The sequence below is a fragment of the Pan paniscus genome, chromosome 7 (assembly GCF_029289425.2).
Source record: "Pan paniscus chromosome 7, NHGRI_mPanPan1-v2.0_pri, whole genome shotgun sequence".
NCBI classification, from domain to species: domain Eukaryota; kingdom Metazoa; phylum Chordata; class Mammalia; order Primates; family Hominidae; genus Pan; species Pan paniscus.
The window spans coordinates 94,297,029-94,315,529 of record NC_073256.2 but is presented as its reverse complement, the minus strand read 5'-3'; the positions used below and the strand labels follow the sequence as shown (position 1 = coordinate 94,315,529).

Below are 18,501 nucleotides of genomic sequence, written 5' to 3'. Positions count from 1 at the left end.
TCCTCTTATTTTGAAACCAGTTTCAGTGTGCTATTTTAGATCACTAGTTCACTTTCACACCTGGGAGAGTGTGTGTGAGTGTTTTGGTTTTGTGGTAACTGGATTATGCTAAATTTTACATTTCCTTCTTTAATGAAATGGATTTTGTTCTCTCTTGGAAATGCAGCAGACAGCAACAGCAGAATATAGAGAAATAGCTGCTGCAGCTGTACTACCCATGGAAAAGTATAAATAACAATTTTAGCAGCTAGTGATTCTGAAATTGCCCTTAACTGTGTCATTATAAAAATGCTTTAACAAATATGTTTTACAGTAAGGTGACTATAGCAAAAAGCAATGTATTGTATATTTCAACATAGCTAGAAGAGAAGATTTTGAATGTTATCCCCACAAAGAAATAATAAATGCTTAAAATGATGGATATACCAATTACCCTGATTTGATCATTATACAATGTATATATGCATTAAACATCACACTATACCCCATAAATATGTACAATTACTGTTATCAGTTATAAATCTGAAGAAAAGAAAAGTTTGCAAGTAATATAGTTAAGAAATTTATCTGATGGATTTTCTCCCCAAGCGCTAATCATTGAATAGTACATCTAATGAAGGTACTGTGCCTAAATGTAAAGGATAAGATGTAAATTATTAAAAAGCAGTCTCAGAACTAGATAAATTGTCAGCTATATCAGCAGACTCAGATTCAGGCTTTCATGTCACAGATACTTCTGTCACAGACCTTGGCAAATATGTGTTTTGTGTTGGTCTTATAATTGTCCTTAGAATCATGGGGACTTACTCATTAATTCAAAAAGATTTATGGCCCACATTTTATGTGTTAGTTATAGTACTGGGTTCTGAGACTACAGAAGCCAACACACAAAGCAATCCAAGGACAAACTTTTTCTCTTCATTCATCCATTATTCAGTATGTGTCTTCATTTTGAGTACTGACTAGGGATCAAGTGCTGTGCTAAATGTATATATTAACAAGTATATATTAATATAACTGCAAATGAGAAGATGAGCCACTTATTATGATGTTACTGCTGTTTTTTTCTTTTCTTTCCATAAAATGGGATGTCCTTTTGCCCCAAGTTTTGGACTTAAATTGCAAATGAAAAGAAAATTCTCAGTGGGATGCTGACGTGCATAGATAAATGAAAACAGAGCCCCCCTTTCACATGCTCCATTCACCTCCCTTTCAACTCCCTATATGTGCTCACTTTGATTGTCCCAAGACCAAGATGAGAAGTGCCCCATAGGAACCAAAACAACTTCCTTACATCATTCATTAGGACTGTTCCTCTTAAAGAACTAAATGCCATCATGACCCATAATTTTCATGACCTTCACAGAGGGTCACGGAGACAACCTACGAAAATGATTTGTTTTAAAAGAAAATACTGAAAGGGTTAATCTGCTGCTCCACAGGCCTAACCTCCTGGGATTAAACCACATGCATGGAGCTCACTAAGTGTACTTAGTAACAACAAGCTAAAAATAGAAAAAAGCATCATGCTGTTATTGTATGAGTTTCCCTCCAAGGTTTTGTCTGATAAACATCACAACCTCCAAGGGGATTGTGAACAGGTTCCTTGTAGGGTAGGTTAGATACTTATTTTTTCAGACAGTCACACCATAACCAGTTCTCAGCATACTTATTTTAAGGTAATTAAATGTTTGAGAATTAGTGTTCCTACCTGATTGGAAACCTTCTTGTCTTTAATTCATTGACTATACTAGATCTCTTTTTTCTTGGAGATGACCTTCAGATTTCTATCAGAAATCACTTCTTTGGGGAAACCAGGGCTTCTCAGAAAGTCAGGAAACTGAAATGGAGATAGCAAGAGAAAGGGAAATTATCTGTACATATAAGTTTCATTTTTAAAAATTTTAAGCAAATGTTCAAGCATCCGTCATTTGAACAGTATCATAACTTCAGGAACTTTCATGGTTATGAGTATGAATTCTCACAACACAAACACGTGATGAGAGTATAGGTTGAATTTTGGGATTTCAAGTCAAGCAGTCTTCAAAAGAGGCCTGGTTAGCCTTTGTTAATTAATTGTGTGTGTGTGTGTGTGTGTGTGTGTGTGCAGCTTTTTTTGTGATGGGGTGGTGGGGAAAGAAATCTGTTGACTACTAGTCAGTGATTTAGCAGGCAAAAAAGGCAAGTTTTCTGTCTTTTCTTTAATATTCACTTTGGTTCTTCAGTCTTCATCTAGATTTCTCTTCTATCTTCACTTAGATCTTCAAAAAATTAATTTGACTAAACTTAGTTCTTCATAAACATTGGAATTTGTTGAAGGATATTTACAGAGACTTTTAATGTCTGTTCAAGCTTTGTCACACACAAAATGTTTGTGTGTGTGTGTGTGTGTGTGTTTGGCTTTTCTTGTGATGAGATGGAGGGAGAGAATAAATCTGTTGACTACTACTTAGAGATTTAGAAAGATGGACAGATTTAGAAAGATGGATATTAGGTTAAAGTGAAGCAAATTATGCAAAAAGGTTCCAACACTGTGATTCTGAAACAATAATAGCAGACTTCTGGGTGACTAAGGAGTAGTCTTCTCAAATTATACTCATACCTGTTATAGACCACCTGTTCACAAATTCTATACTATCATTCATCATTTATGGAAAACAAATGACATGATCTCTCTTTCCCTCCACTTACTGGCCACTCTCATATACCTTTTTTCTAACTTTAATGTCATACTCTTTTCTATCTGATTGAAAACATTAGAATCTAGGAGCGACAGACAATGAGCCAGCCCTCAGCATCTGTACCAGTGATGACCCTGAAAGGCACATTGGCCTATTAGGAGACTAGAAGTGATTTGGGATTGTCTTAGACTGATTTCCCTCAGAAGCAGAGCCTGAGAGAAGAATTTGAATTCAAACTGTTCCTGGAAAGTGAGCAAGGAAACTCAGGAGTAGAGTTGGAATTGAGAATAGAGGCATGAAAGAAAGCCAAGAGAGGCACAGCACTGAACAGGTTACTCTTGGGGGGAACTGTTACAAGTCCCTCAGAGGAGTCCTGTGGAACCCTGAAGAACATTCCTCAGGGTTATCCCCACCAGTGGGTGAGAAAGTCAAAGTATTTATATCCCAAATCCCCTCTGTCAGGGATTGAAAGTTTCAACCAGATATGTTATCTCCTGCACACTTCTGGCGTGCCCTAAAGAGGTATTTGCAGGTGATAGCACAATTCTATCAGTATGCACTGAAATGCTGAGTGTAGGGGGAGATGTAGGTGGGCCTCTGACAGCATCGGATACAGTGGCAATGGGGTATTAAAGGTTATCTTGTAAGTCCAAATGGATAAACTTTAGTTCCTGGGTTGACAGTTTTCTTTTGAGGTAATTAAGTACTAATGCATTGATAACAATGTCCTCTATTAAATCAAATCAAAGGTCCTAAGTGTCTAATCTCCTGGAAAACTTTGTATCTTGGATACAGTCCTAGTTAAAAAAAAAAAGGAAAAATTAAGATTTCAAGTTGACCACTCATTCATCACTCATTTAACACTCACTGAACACCTAATGTATACCAAGGATTAAGCTAGACTTCAGTGTAACCTTTATTAAAATCATTATCTTAGCATCAAGAATTTACTTTATTGGGGCATCCAGATAGTACAAATTATTACATAGTGTAATGGAAGAGAGAGCAGTCTTAATTCATTCTGTGGGCCAATAATAAGTGAGAAATATTAGCAGGTCTTCCTATAGAAGGCAATACTGGAGATGGATGTGTAATGTGAAGGAGAGGTAAATTTTTGAGTCAAAGAGAAGACAAATTCACAGTAGAAAGAAAAAGAATGGTTAAGGAACAGAACAGAAAGAAATGCCATATACAACTGGTATAAAGAGTGCTTAGAGGGGTGTAAAAAAAGAAGACAACAGAGAGCATGGTAGCAGCCAGATAAAGAATGGTTTGTGTATGTATGAAAGAGTGTGGAATTTAATTGTAAGGAAGATGGAAAGCCATTGAATGATTTTTAACAGAAAAGTTCAAGTTAGAAGAAAAGAAGATAGAAAGGTTTATTTGCATAACATGAACAGATATTTGTTTGTTTTAGAAAGGTCACTTTGGAAATACTGGGGCTTGATTGTTGGAGAAGGGTAGTTGCAATCCTAGACACAGAAAGTTTAGTTAATAGTTCATTAATATAAGCCAAAGAAGAAACTGGATATGAAGTTCGTGCATGGCAGTTGTTTGCTTTCAGTACTCGAAGAATGTTATGCCAATACTTCTGACATCCATAGTTTCAGATCCGAAATCTGCTGTCATTTGAATTGGCGTTTCTCTGTAAATAATGCATTGTTTCTCTCTATCTGCTTTTCAGACTTTTTTCCTTTCTCTTTATGTTTCAGAAGTTCAATTATGATGTGCCTCGGCATGAATATCTTTGTGTCTACCCTATTTGAGTTTTGCTTAGGTTCTTAAATCTGTACGTTTATGTCTTTTGCCAGTTTGGGGAACTGCTCTGTCATTATTTCTTCAGATAATTTTTCCATCTCACTGGCTGTCTGTTTTCATTCTGGGAGTTTGATGATATGGATGTTAGCTTTTTATTTTTTGTTCCACAGGTTCCTGAGTTCCTACCCACTTCTTCACTAAGCCTATGTTTTCCTCTCCGTTTTTCAAGTTTGATAAATTCTATTTATCTATTTGGTAAATTCTATTTATCTGTTCTTGAGGTCACTGATCCTATGCTTTGTCATCTCCACTCTACTCTTGAGCCTGCCCAACAAAGGTTTTAATTTTGGTTGTTGTATTTGTCAGCTCTATCATTTTCACTTGGTTTTTATTTTATAACATCTATTTTGTTGCTTATACTTTCTATTTTTTCATTTATTTTAAGAAATACATAATTGCTTTTTGAAACATTTATGTGATATCTTATTTAAAATCCCTGTCACATAATTTCAACAACTGATTTATCTCAGTTTTAGTGTGTGCTGACTATAATTTTTTTTCATTTATTTTGTGATTACCTGGTTCTTGGTATAATTGGTAGTTTTCAATTGTATTGTGAACATTATGAGTATTATATGACTCTGGATCTTATTTTAACTTATTATTTTTAGAAGGAAGCTCCCCTATATTGGGGTGTAGCAAGAAAGCTACAAGGGTGGGAATGTACAGGTTCCACTGGGCCTTGCTGACACCATACTGGCAACAGAGGGACGCTGACTCACATGGCCTTACTGCAGACAGATGAGGTAGAAGTTTAGCTCTGCCTTTGGCCTTGCTGACACCTTCCCAAGGAGAATGAGACCACTCATACCATGTTGTTGCCTTCAAATGGGAATGGAGGCTCAGCACTCTAACAGACCCCCTGAACCAAGGCAGAGGGAAATGAAGTGTCAACTCTCTTTCTTTACACTACCTTAATTCTATCCTATTGGTGTTAGGTGTGTGTAGAGGCTTAGTTCCTCACTGGTCTCCCCTGACCCCAGGTTTTGAAGGAAAGTACAGTGCCTCCTATACCTAACTTGCAACATCCTGTTGCTGATGGCAAGTAGAGGTGGGGGCTTAGCTCCCCACTGGACCCCATGGCTGTGTGCAGGGAGTCCATTTGTAATTAGCTCTGTCTGGCATGATCTCCTTAAGTCTCCTTCCTGATGGGTGGGGTGGAGGCTCAGCTCTCCATTGAACCACACTGCAACAACTCTGGTGGGGGAACCACAGTGCTGCCTGCTTGTGAAGGGCAAGAGTAGGGTGGTATGCACGATCAACTCCTTACCTGGTCCCTCTGAAACAAAAGTCATGGATCATGGCTGTAACCATGACCTATGGTTTCATTAGGGTTTTACTGGAGAGGTGTACATACTGCCAGAAAGGTTTTCTGTTGTTAGAAATCTCTTTTCTCATACTTTGGCTAAGAAGCACAGAGTTTTCTTGGAGCTTTTTTTGTCTGTGTCTGTTGGTGGTTATGGAATGGAGGCTCCTGCGTTGCCCTGTCTGAGCTATGTGGGAGGCAAAAAGAAAACAGGGAACTCATTGCCATGTCATTTCTTAAGTCCTGAAGTAAGTCTGCCTTTCAGTTTTCACTATTTGGTGCCTCCTATGCTTATTTATTGTATTCATTTCATGGTTTTAGTGGAAAGTGAAAATACCTGGGAGAAATGCAGCCACTCCATCTTATCAGAACCAGAATTATGGTGGTCTATTAATGTTAAAAAGTGCTGCTGGCTATAAATTGAAGTTTGACTATATACACCATGCCCTTTAGGAATTATTCTGCTAGACAAATGGCTTCCTAAGGGTTCACAAGGTTATTACGATTTGATTTTCACACTTGCAGAAGTCAAGTGTTCTGTTGAAGGTGAAATTTGTAGATAAGGAAGGCTAGACTGATTCATGAGGTAGTAGATTAGGGTTGGAGACATTAATATAAACTCATCCTTAGCTTAATGTACATATGCATAGCAACATACATAAAAAATTATAGATATATGTATACACATTGTTAGTATACATACACATATCTCTTCACTCAGTCAGCTAAGACAACCTAGAAACAATGAAACCCCAGTAACAATGAGCAAATATAGCACCCAGATCTTGGTGCTAATACCACTCCCCAGTAAAGGAACTAGAGCTTCCTGGAGAAAGGACCAATTCTAGAACCAGGGCAAGAAATATAAAAGATGGAAGTAGACCATCTGGTAGTGTGAGAAATTAAGGAAGTGATTTATAAAAACCCACAATTATTGAGCCTGGGAACAATTGAAAGAGTTCATAATGGTTAAGATGGAACAATTTGGGCAACAAAATAAAGTGGTATATAATCCCAAGTATAAAATTAATGTCCACAGATTCTTACTGGCGTAAACAAGTGATTAAATTAATAAATGGCTGGGGGATAGATAAGTCTCCAGTGCAGAAAACTTCCAAATAGCTTCTGTAGCTATTCAAACCAAAGAAGGCGGAGTATAACTCTCTGCTTCTTATTGTTGGCTGAGCGTAGTGATTTCCTTCCAGAGTATAATACAGAAAGAGAAAGAAAGAGTGAAGAAACCTGATGACGACTATCTCAGCCAGGTGATCAAGGTTGACATCAGCAGTGATAAGTCATCTTGACGAAATGGCCCTTTATCTCTGTGGTCTTCCTCAAAAGCACACTCCCAATCTTGAGAAAAGCATAAGACACATTTTAGCAGTGGGGCATCGTACAAAATACCTGTCCAGTATTATCCAAAATTGTCAAGGTCTTCAAAAATAAGGAAAGTATGAGAAATTGTCACAACTAAGGGGAGCCTAAGAAAACATGACAACTAAATGTAATACAGTATCCTGATGGAATCTTGGAACACAAATGTGACATGATAAGGTAAAAATCTAGGAACCATGATCAAAGTATGAACTTCAGTTAATGATAATATATTAATATTTGTTCATTAATTGAAACAAATGTAACATACTAATATAAGTTGTTAATAATAGAGAAAAATGGGTATAGTATGTATGAGAAATCTCTATAATATACTTTCAAATTTTCTGAATTAAAACTGTTTTAAAATATAAAGTCTATTTAAAAAGTCAAGTGTTTTCTTGTTTTATGGTTGTGTTTCTGCAGTCCCCAATAAATATTTGAGTTTGCTTTACCTTACTGATATTGATGTTGAAGAAAAAAACTAAATAACTCTAAAATGGTTGGTAATTCCAATTCAATAAGCAATAATTCCTGGTAACATGTTTTTGGAAGAACTCACTGAATAAATCAAAGCAAACTGTCTTTAAATGCTAAATGTCTTTTCGGTGTTTAATCTTCTTTAAGATTATTGTTTGCCACGGGCATGATTCCACTTCAGAGGGCAGTGATTATCATAAACATTGGTTGTAGGCAATGTCTAATGTATGCTGAAATATTAATGTAAGATGCTGTAATAACTTTAGCTGAAGTATTTTATGTTTTCAAAATGATGTATTGTTATTTCTGCCTATAAAGCCTTTTTAAAATACATTTTCTACCCACCTTTTCCAAAACAGAAAACTCACAAGGAAATGATACTACAGGATAGTATGCTCATCAGTTTGAATTGGAGGCTCACTTTGCTGGCACTCGTGGTTGCCAATGATACTGGCATTTGTATTACTTTTACAGATCCCTTCCTTGGCAAAATCTAATCTCCACAGGGGAAATCTTTGAAACAGCAGGTACCTAAAAGCTATAGAACATATAGCTTTGTAGCTAGATTTATGAAACATTTTACCCAGAAGTATAATATAATGTAAAAAAGGCTATTTTTCTCTTTGCCTTCTGCTACTCAGAGATCACTCACCATCTTACTTTTTAACAGCCAACAAAGACATGTTTCATAAATTAGACTATGAATTTGTAGCTCAACTTTGTATCTTAATATGACTAATTCCATATGATTTTTGTTGGTACCAAATATGTAAATCAACAGGAAATTTTGTGCTTAGCTCTTAAAAATAATTACTATAACTTACTCAATACATTTTTACACTTTTCCTTTGTGTTTTTCAAAACAGCAGTTCTCCTAAGGTGGGCTTTCAGCACATAAGTGAGTTGATCATTTTTTTCCATGGACAGTTTTCTCATCTCTTTTACCATATCAATTTGTTCTACTTTCTTGAAAAGTAGAACTTATTAAATAATTAAATCTTTATCAAACACTGGTGTAAGGCAAACACAAAAGGCAGACAACTGATCTGTTGGTTTTGGGGTTTTTTTTTTGAGTAATGAGCTCAATTAAAATCTCTCCAGATAACAGGTGTTACCCTATGTAGTGGAAATTGTATTTCCTTATGGAAACTCACAGTCAGGAAAATGAAGACCTAAATAATAACAGAAAAGTGATAACATTACTAACAATGCAGTGAGTGCCTGCTTTGTATCTGGCCCTGTAAAAGAAACTATAAACATTATACTGGCAATCCTCATAAAAAAAAACCCTAATTACTTTAGGGTTGTGTATGTAGGTACAAGAGAAAGAGGGAGAGAGAAACTTCAATAAAGGGCTACTGAGAAATAGCAAGAGCACTGCCAGGTATCCTTAATAAATAATTTAGGAGCTTCTAACTATGCAAATAATTATTTGTCATATGGGTGAATATTAAGGATCTTTCAGGTTTAGACTAAGAAGACAAAAGGCTTCCAGAAGTTGAGTCCAAATTTTACACTTACATAAAATCCTTATAACAGAAGACCAAATTATAATTCAATAACTGAAGAGTTTTTAAAATACTGGATGTGTTCATATCAGCATGGCTTCATCATGTGGATAAGAGACAAGAAATTGGCAGATGCAACCTGCAGATTCATTACTGTTCCTGTGAAGGGCAGGATAATGAATAAAAATGAAAATAATGAAAAATAATGACTAGAATTTTAGGCAGTTTGCTTAATCTCTATTCCAGGAAAAATACAGCAAAAAAGAAAAAAATATCTTGAAATTTTTTCCAAAAAGCAATTATAAGTGACATTTCTTATTTTTCTGCCAAATAATGTGGAAGTATAATCAGTCAAATAAGTCTGATCTTTTCTGGTAAAATAATTATTTATTTGAAAATGTAAGACGTAATAATCAGAGAGTCTTTAAAAAGGGGCCAAAAAAATCTCCTTTAACATTCTTCTTAAAGAACAAAATTATTAAAAAGAACCATACTAAAAATATTTTAAAACAAAAGTAAAAATTCCCATTACTGTTGCAGAGCTTTAAAATTTTTATTTTTGTTTGATTTTTAATAAATAGTCATGTTTACATAGTTGTCACAAGGCTGACAAATTTGAAATCAGCTCTCTTCAGTAAGCATTATTCTATTTTGCTAGATAGTCTCATAATTATAATTTTAATGACTGTCATTTTCTACTAATTGGATATAATTTGCTTTACTCAATCATTTTCTTATTGTTGAAATTAAATGTGTTTCCATTTTTTTTGTTATTACACATGACAGGACAATGAACACCTTTATATAATGATTTTCTAAATATAAATTATTTTAGTAAATTTCCAGAATTAAAATTAATGGGTAAAAAGCTATGACCACTTTTATCTTACTAGACATTGCCAAATTACTTTTCAAGTTGTTGAACCAAATTAGATGAAGTACATTACCAAAATAAGATACTGTGGTATGTGATTACTGATTTTGATAAATTAATAAACTGGACCCTCATGTTCCATTTCTTTAAATTTTTTGATAACTATTAAAGTTGAACATCACATATATATTTAAAATACTAATTGTATTTTCTCTTAATTGTCTTCTCTCACTCTTTTCTGCCTCTTCATAACTTATTCCTAGGTAACTGGAGAAAAATCACGTGACAGGGCACATCTGTATTCCAATAAATTAATAAACACCAACCACAAATGGGCTTCCAAGACTGGGAATACTGCTCTGACTAACCAGTAAATTCTTTCTCATTCTACTTAAGGGCCATTCTTTTTTTTCTTTTTTCTTTTTTTTTAAATAAGGCTTCCCCACTCTCCTCAAATTCCCATCTTTCTTCTTTACTTCCCTCTCTCAGCTGATGTGTTGCTTTATATCTCATTAAGAAAACAGAAGCCAGTAAATGGCCCACTGTCAAATCCATTTATCCATTAGCATCTTCAGTGATCTTCGTAGTCCCTTTTTGTTAGAGTTAATGTGAAAGGCCATTCACACTGTATGTAGTGGTTATTCCATTTTCTCTCATCTGATCAAGAACTTCACAGCACTGAGTCTTCCACAGCCGACCTACTCCTTATAGATTATTCCATAAAAATTCAAACATATTCTAGACCACTAACTCCTATTTAAAATAGTAAAAAGTATGTATGCAACATGAAACCTTCCTTGGTCATCCAATATCTTCTTTGTCTCATTCACATCTGTCCTTCTCAAAATTGTTATCTTTATAGATTTTTTTTCCACACCTCATGTCCTATTTACTCAATAGTTTACTTTCTTCTGGCTTCCCTCACTCCAACACCTTTGTCCACTGCTCTGAAATTTCACTTATGAAGGACACCAGTGATCTCCATTTCACCACAGCCAATGGAGAGTTTTTGTCTTTTTATTTCTAGACTCTTTCCTTCTTTTAAAAATAAAGTAAAACAAAAGACAAAAATACTGTTATGCTTTTATACCCTCATAATCTTCTACCTTGGTATATTTTACCACCCCACCTTTAATCTGATTTCTAAATATTTTGTTAGTTCCATTTACATTCAGTGGAATATACAACTGTATGAAGGATTATTCTCCACATTTAATTCTCATAATAATAATACTAGTAACAGTAGTCAAGACTTCTATATTGTTTGGCAGATGCAAGACACTATTCTAAGAGCTTTATTAATGTGATTATTCTTATAAACTTATACATCTTGTATAATTCCCACACTACAAATGAGAAAACTGAGGCATTGAAAGGTTAATTATAATTTATGCAAGATCAGATGACCACTAATTGATGATGCCTCTTGCCAAGTTAATGCTGAAATTTTAGAGTAAGGAAGTTAAATAATGTCTCACAGATTGGCCTTACAGTCAGCAAAATTTAATTAATTACATGGATAGAACCGGAAAGTAGAGAAAAATTTTGTATTGCATGTGAATTACTAAGTGATGTTAGTAACGATGTATGATTGATTGTAATTGAATGAAGATTTTTTCCTTGTTACATTGTTCTTTCAAAAGAGAAATATTTTTTTCATAGTGTCTCTCATTTTTTTTTCATTCCTTCACATATTCATTCATTAATTCAACACTCATTTCCTGAGCATCTACCAGATACCAGTCTCTGTTGAAAGCCTTGGAAGATTTGGTGGTGAATGAACACAAAGTCCTTGCTCTTAAGCAAATGCCCTAGTTGTTGGGAGTGGGGTGGGGGAGGGTGGTAGAGTACATAAGTAAACAAATTGACAAGTGAAACTGGTTAATGGGATAGACAGACACAGAGCAGGCTGGTCTCTCTGGCCAAGGTAGTAGAGTTGGCATCTGAAATGACACTGAAATGATTAGAGGGAAACTGATCTAAGCAGAAGGATCAGTAAATGCAAAGCCACGTGATAGCCACAAGCTTGCTGCATCCCTGGACTTGAAAAAGGCAAACATGCCTGGAACCCATGAAGGTCTGGAAGAGATACTGAAGGGGACCAGAGCACTTGAGGCCTATAAGTCTTATTAAGTGGTTTATGTTTTAGTGTCTTTGCACTAGATAACCATTAGAAGTTTTAAGCAGGACAAATGTATCATATGCTTTGTGGTTTTAAAGAGATTACTTTGACTGTTGAGTCTCCTATAAAAATAAAATAGCTGTGACTCTATGAAGTGTGGGCTTAATGATAACAAATTTTTTAAGAGCCCAAGAAGCTAAAAAATGACTAGTTCACTGATGATTACCATTAGTCCCAACTAGACTATATTAATATAAGCTTGGTGACCCTGGGATCCTGAGACATATTTTGTTAGGAAAACTCAACTATTTTCAAACTAGCATGATTTCAACAATTGCTAATATTTTTTGGGGTTTCAGAACTATTATTTTATTAACTGGAGGCTCGATAAGAGGTTTTATGTAGAAAAAGGGTAGATAGTTGGCTTCTGTCTATTCTCCCTTTCAGCGGGAGAAGTGATGGTTAAGGGCGATTACTCTGCTGTTGGTGCATTGCCTAAGTTTTAGAACTAATTCAAGCCAGTAAATATTTGCTGAAGAACTATTATATGTTAGAAGGGAGCTGAGAATGGGGATACAAAGAGGATAATTAATAATAGAGCAGCTATTATTAACAAGAGGCAGGTACTGTGCAATGCTTAACGTGCATTATCCCATGTTACATGAATTTACACATTAACCCTGTGAGGTAGGTGTATTTATTATCCTCTTTTCCTGAGGAAACAGATGCTTTTCAAAACATTAAGTGATTTTTCTAAGGTTACATAGCTAGTCAGAGATGGAAGCAGTATTTGGACTCAGAAAGTTTGACATCAGTACCAACCACTGTGCTCTACTGACTACAATGGCCCTACTTGAGAAGTTCAAAATCATACATACGTGGGTACAACTGACCCTAAGACTGCCTGGCACAAACTTTGTGGGACAGGCTAGATTTATGTGAGATGTACTTGAAGTGGAGAAGATTGTGACAGAGAGTCACTAAAATATGCTGCCTGTACTAGGAGAAAAAAAAAAAAAAAAAAAAACTTGGCCTAGCCTAGAGCAGTGGGGTAGGCTAATTACATGATGTTGAGGAGGAAGAAGGAGCATTTCTGTCTTTTTTCTTGTCTTACAATTGATTAAATTATATCTATGTCATGATATCAGAAACAAATTACAGTATAATGGACAGTTTTTGAACCCATCTTAGCTTGTATCCTGGTATACGTAGAGTGTTAGACCAACAGTGGCACCTATATGTAGTTAAATACATTTTAATTTATCTTTAGCCTGAAAGGAAAATAGTTTCTTATATGTATAATTTGGGAGTGTCTTCAGAAAAAATACTTAAAGCCCACTATCTCAGAGGAAGGCCAATTCGCAAAAGATCTACCAGCAGATGCAAGTCCAAACACACTAATCATTTAGTGAGATTTGTACTGATATACCACGTCTCATGTTGTTTATTTATGGATTTTTCTGGAAGAAGGCTCATAGAGCTCATATATTCTCAAAGAGGTAAAGACCCATGCTGATAAGGTAGAAAGATCTTTGCTCTGGAATTAAATCAGTTTAGGTTTTGCAGCTTACTAGAATTAGGTAACATTCTTAATCTTCCTGAGCCTGGTTTCTATCTACCAATAGAGATAACACTAACACAGAGGGATGTGGTTAAATTAAATGACTCAGATAAAATGTTATATATCTTTTCAGGCTATCCTGTTAGGACATGCCCAGTAAATGTTAAGCCATCAGCAAATACTCTGCTTCCTTGACATGAATGAAGCCCATTCTCATGTTCTTCATGGTTTTCCTCGGCCATTGGTCTAAATATCAAGGCCATAGTTAAAAATTATCCCTGTCCCTTCACAGTCCATCTGCTTCCCCAAAGCATCCTCCTTGATGAATTGAGTCCCAATATTAGTAATATTCATCACTTTAGTTATTAATGTTCATATGTTTAAGATATTTTAATGTAAGGTAAATCATTACTCAAGAGAATAGCTAAGCTGGCTTTGTCAAAGATTTCAATGAGCTACCAGTACATCTTAATCAGAATTAACTTTCAAAGACAGGGAGAGCAATGATTCAAGGTGTGAATAGAAAAACATTTTCTTTTTGTACAAAATGTTACTGTCATTTGTTCTGGTGGGGAAAAAGCTTAGAGTTAACCTAATTTACATTTTATGATTAGTTTAAAGAAAGTGTCATATAAATTTAGAATGAAAATAAATCAGTTTTCTTTAAACAGAAATGCAGATTTAAAAATGTCTTTTTATGCAACTGCCAGAAGGAAGCACTGTTTTGTCTGCAAATTCCCAGATTCTGCTCTAGTTTTAAAGGCTAACGACTGTGAAATGCAAATATAATCAGGGTTCCAGATGTGGCAATCAGGAAATGATTTGTGTACCAGCTATTTTTAACAAAAGGCTTGCAAACATGATAAATGAATAGTGAAAGTCGAAATGATATCAAATATGCATGAAAGTAGCATATATATAATTATAAATTACCTTTAGGAATTAATTATAACATTACTTCAGAGAGATTCGTATGATTTATTCCTATGGAGAATGTAGAGTCAGATGATCTAGGTTATCACTTTGGGACTAGGATATCACCAAAAATCTTTATGTTACAACATATGTGATAGAAATGAACACAATTTTACAGGAAGAACTAATCAGATGAATTCAGATTTCATTTGTACTTTGGTATAAATAGATCATATTGGGTTTTCTCAACTAGATGTATAATAACTACAGATAAAAAGAACTATGCTGGTTTGCCAGAATGTAAAACACTGGCGAAAGTGAGGAGGCTGTATCAATGAGCTCGGGAAAGCAGCTCCATAGCCTCTATCTCCATCACACAGACATTTAGTTCAGATTTGAAAGAGAACTTGAGATCAGTCATTTCAACACATCTCCAAACCAGTTAAGTTATGTTCAAACATGAAGGGATGGATAGATATCAGTCTATTATTTTTAAACTGCATAAAGGTATAACTCTTCAGTTTTCATCAAAACCACACTTTTTAGGTTATCAGGGTCCACAGTTCTTAAGCAAGCAATGCATGCTTAGTGCTATCTCCCTGCTATAAATAGCTTCTCAGTCTTCCCACCACTGCCCATCCCTTCTCTCCTTAATGTCTTGGTCAAAACCATCCCCCAGGAACCCCTTTCCACTTAATTGCTGATCATGTCGATGTTTTGATCACCTTAGCTACTTCCTAGAGTCGGTAGTATATATGTGAGATTTAACTTTAAAAGTACCCATAAAGGGCTGGGCACGGTGGCTCATGCCTGTAATCCTAGCACTTTGGGAGGCCGAGGCGGGTGGATCACCTGAGGTCAGGAGTTTGAGACCACCCTGGCCAACATGGTGAAACCCTGTCTCTACTAAAAATACAAACATTAGCCAGGCGTTGTGGCGCATGCCTGTTATTCCAGCTACTCGGGAGGCTGAGGCAGGAGAATCGCTGGAACCCAGGAGGCGGAGGTTGCAGTGAGCCGAGATGGCGTCATTGCACTCTAGCCTGGGCAACAGAGCAAGGCTCCGTCTCAAAACAAACACAAGCAAACAAACAAACCCATAATGTATTAAATGCACAGTTTCTAACATAATATGAATATCCAGTAACTGCTGACTAGCATTATTATTATAACATTTACATTAAAACTAATCTGCACTGGTTTAAGTATTGCTTAATGATTGATTCTGTTTCTTTCACACACCTGTTCTTTTACTCCACCTGATGTAAAGGAAATACGTGAACATTTGTTGATTATTAATATGGTTTGGCTGTGTCCTCACCAAATCTCAACTTAAATTGTATCTCCCAGAATTCCCACATGTCACAGGAGGGACCCAGGTGGAGGTAATTGAATCATGGTCGGGCGGGGGGGAAGGGGGTGGTCTTGCCGTGCTATTCTCGTGATAGTGAGTACCTCTCACGAGATCTGATGGGTTTATCAGGAGTTTCCGCTTTTGCTTCTTCCTCATCGTCTCTTGCCGCTGCCATGAAAGGAGTGCTTTTTGCCTCCCACCATGATTCTGAGGCCTCCCCAGCCATGTAGAATTGTAAGTCCAATTAAGCCTCTTTTTCTTCCCAGACTCGGGTATATCTTTATCAGCAGCATGAAAACAGACTAATACAATTACCTACAGTGAGAGAGGCAGTGAAAGGTATAGAATTAGTGGAGTTCAAGCCTGAAACTGACCTGGGTTTGAATTCCATCCCTGCCACTTACTTGGACCTCTCTATGCCTCAGTTTCCTTAGTGTTAATTGGAGATAATAGATATTTTAGGGACACTGCAAAGATTATAAATAATTAAACCAATGTTTGGATCCAGAAGCGGTATTCATTACCTGATTTAATGTAAAATATTAGATAATTTGATTTTGTTTTGAGAATCTGACAACTCACTCTGACTGCTCTGCATCCCCTTACTAAAACAACTGTAAACAGCATTTTTCATGTAATTTCAGATTTTTGCTACTACAAAACCAGTTAGTGGAAAAAAGACATCTTAGAGTCTAATTTACATTTATAATTAGTTTAAAACAAAGTGTCACATAAATTTACAAAACCAAATAGTTGGTACAAACAAATCAGACAAAATGTTACAGGGGAAACACAGACTACCATCCCGGAGAAGGACAAGCAACATTGTACTACTGTCAAAATTTGGATCAAAACTATGTCTCTGCCAGGTTTCACTTTAACTGGAATTGAAGTTCCTGACATAGCTGTCCCCATCACAGGCATAAATACCCATCAAATAAACTGCAGTTGAACAGCCTCAGTCCCTTTTCTATAAAATGGGTATTTAATAATACCATTTTGACAAGAGCCTTATGAATATTAAGAGAACATAAATAAACTCCCCTAGCAGCTGACAGCCAAGTAATTAATCTTTCAGCCATTTCCTTTCTCTTTTTCCTTTTTTTCCCATGTTCTGAGTTCTTTTACACTTCATGTCCCACAATGCTGAAGTAATTGAAATGCTTTTACTCAGATAATCTCATACAACTTCTAGCATAATAAACAAGGAAAGTTTAATGCATTATTGTTTAAACAATGTCATTATTCTTTTTGGTAACCTGATTTTTCCAAATATGTAACTCTTTGATTCTCCTATAATATAGTATGTCTTATCCATGGGCACAAATTGAGTGTGTGTCAGAAATATTAAGTCCCTGGAAAACTACCAGTGGTGCCATTTTGGGTTCTATTTATATGTTAACAGCTTCCCTAAAACCAAGTTATTATCATTTCTACTCTTCTTCTGTTTTAATGCCCTCAAAATGTGGCTTCCAATTAGTAATTATATTAATTGGCGTCACATTCATTCTAGTTTGCTTTTTTCCTGATCATAACAAGAATTATCTGACTGTGAAGTTAGTGAGATGGGCTTTCTGATAAGGAAGGTTAGGAGGAAAAAAATGACAAGTAGGGTAACATACGCACATACAAAATTAGAGGAAGCTTCAGCAGTAACAAAATAGTGAGAGTCAATTGGTAGGAAGATTTTGTCATGTGTTGCCATTAATTGACCAACTAGAGTAATTAGACTCACAAATAACAGAAAGCAAAGAGTGGCAAATCTATCGTTCCTGCCAGCTTCTTCTGCTAGTCATCAGAACAATTATCTTCTAGTTTATGAAAGGATAAAGATGTAGTATTCAAATTTAAATGTTACCAATATAAGATATGGAGATATGTGAAACCTACTATAGTATCTTCATAAACATTGTTTTATAGCATCATAAATTTCACAGTAAAATTATCCATGAGAAATGTAAAACTCATACAAAGTATAGTAATATTTTAAATCTCAAAAATAAAAAAGAATTGCTGACTGTGTCTTGGCACACTTTTCTGTGTTTGTGAAATATGTTAGAGCCAGCCTGTTTTTGATGAAGAGCAACTGTACTGGAGAGAAAGCCTGTATTCATATTCATCGTCATCAGGCAAATCGAGGAGCTGACTTGCTTAGGATCAGTAAGTGCTTTTTTCCTCACTTCTTAACAAAGAACAGAACATTGTGTAAAAAAAACAAAATCCCATTTTTGTTAAAAATAATAGTAAACAATGGAATGTTAGATAATTGATTTTTTTACTTCCCATATAAAATGATCAATAACTACTACTAAATACTAATTCGTAGTTGTATTAATTGGCATCACATTTATTCTTGCTTGCTTTTTCCCTGATCGTAACAAGAATGATCTGACTGTAAAGTTAGTGAAACAAGATTACATGGGCAAGTAGATACTGACTCATGTAAATAACAGTGAGTCATGTTTGGCTGCCTGATTCTGTTAAAAGAAAAATGCATCCATATTCATT

General features: G+C 35.5%; 1 protein-coding gene and 1 long non-coding RNA gene across 4 annotated transcripts in view; both read right to left on the bottom strand.

The window, feature by feature from the left end:
* Positions 1 to 18,501, bottom strand: part of PKIA (cAMP-dependent protein kinase inhibitor alpha) — a 90,005-nt gene that overhangs the window by 30,637 nt on the left and 40,867 nt on the right. For 2 of the 3 annotated variants that reach the window (XM_055116677.1, XM_003831291.5), the window contains exon 2: positions 1,712 to 1,840. The exons of the other annotated variant lie outside the window; for it this stretch is intronic. The gene's annotated coding sequence lies outside the window, so the exon portion shown is untranslated. The remainder of the gene's footprint in view (positions 1 to 1,711; positions 1,841 to 18,501) is intronic. 3 annotated transcript variants of the gene reach the window in all.
* LOC129398625 (uncharacterized) lies at positions 2,840 to 17,511 on the bottom strand. The gene is made up of 4 exons (XR_008626431.2): positions 16,095 to 17,511; positions 9,181 to 9,326; positions 7,048 to 7,158; positions 2,840 to 5,992 (listed from the first exon to the last, which is right to left on the bottom strand). It is a non-coding gene; the product is annotated as an uncharacterized LOC129398625 (long non-coding RNA).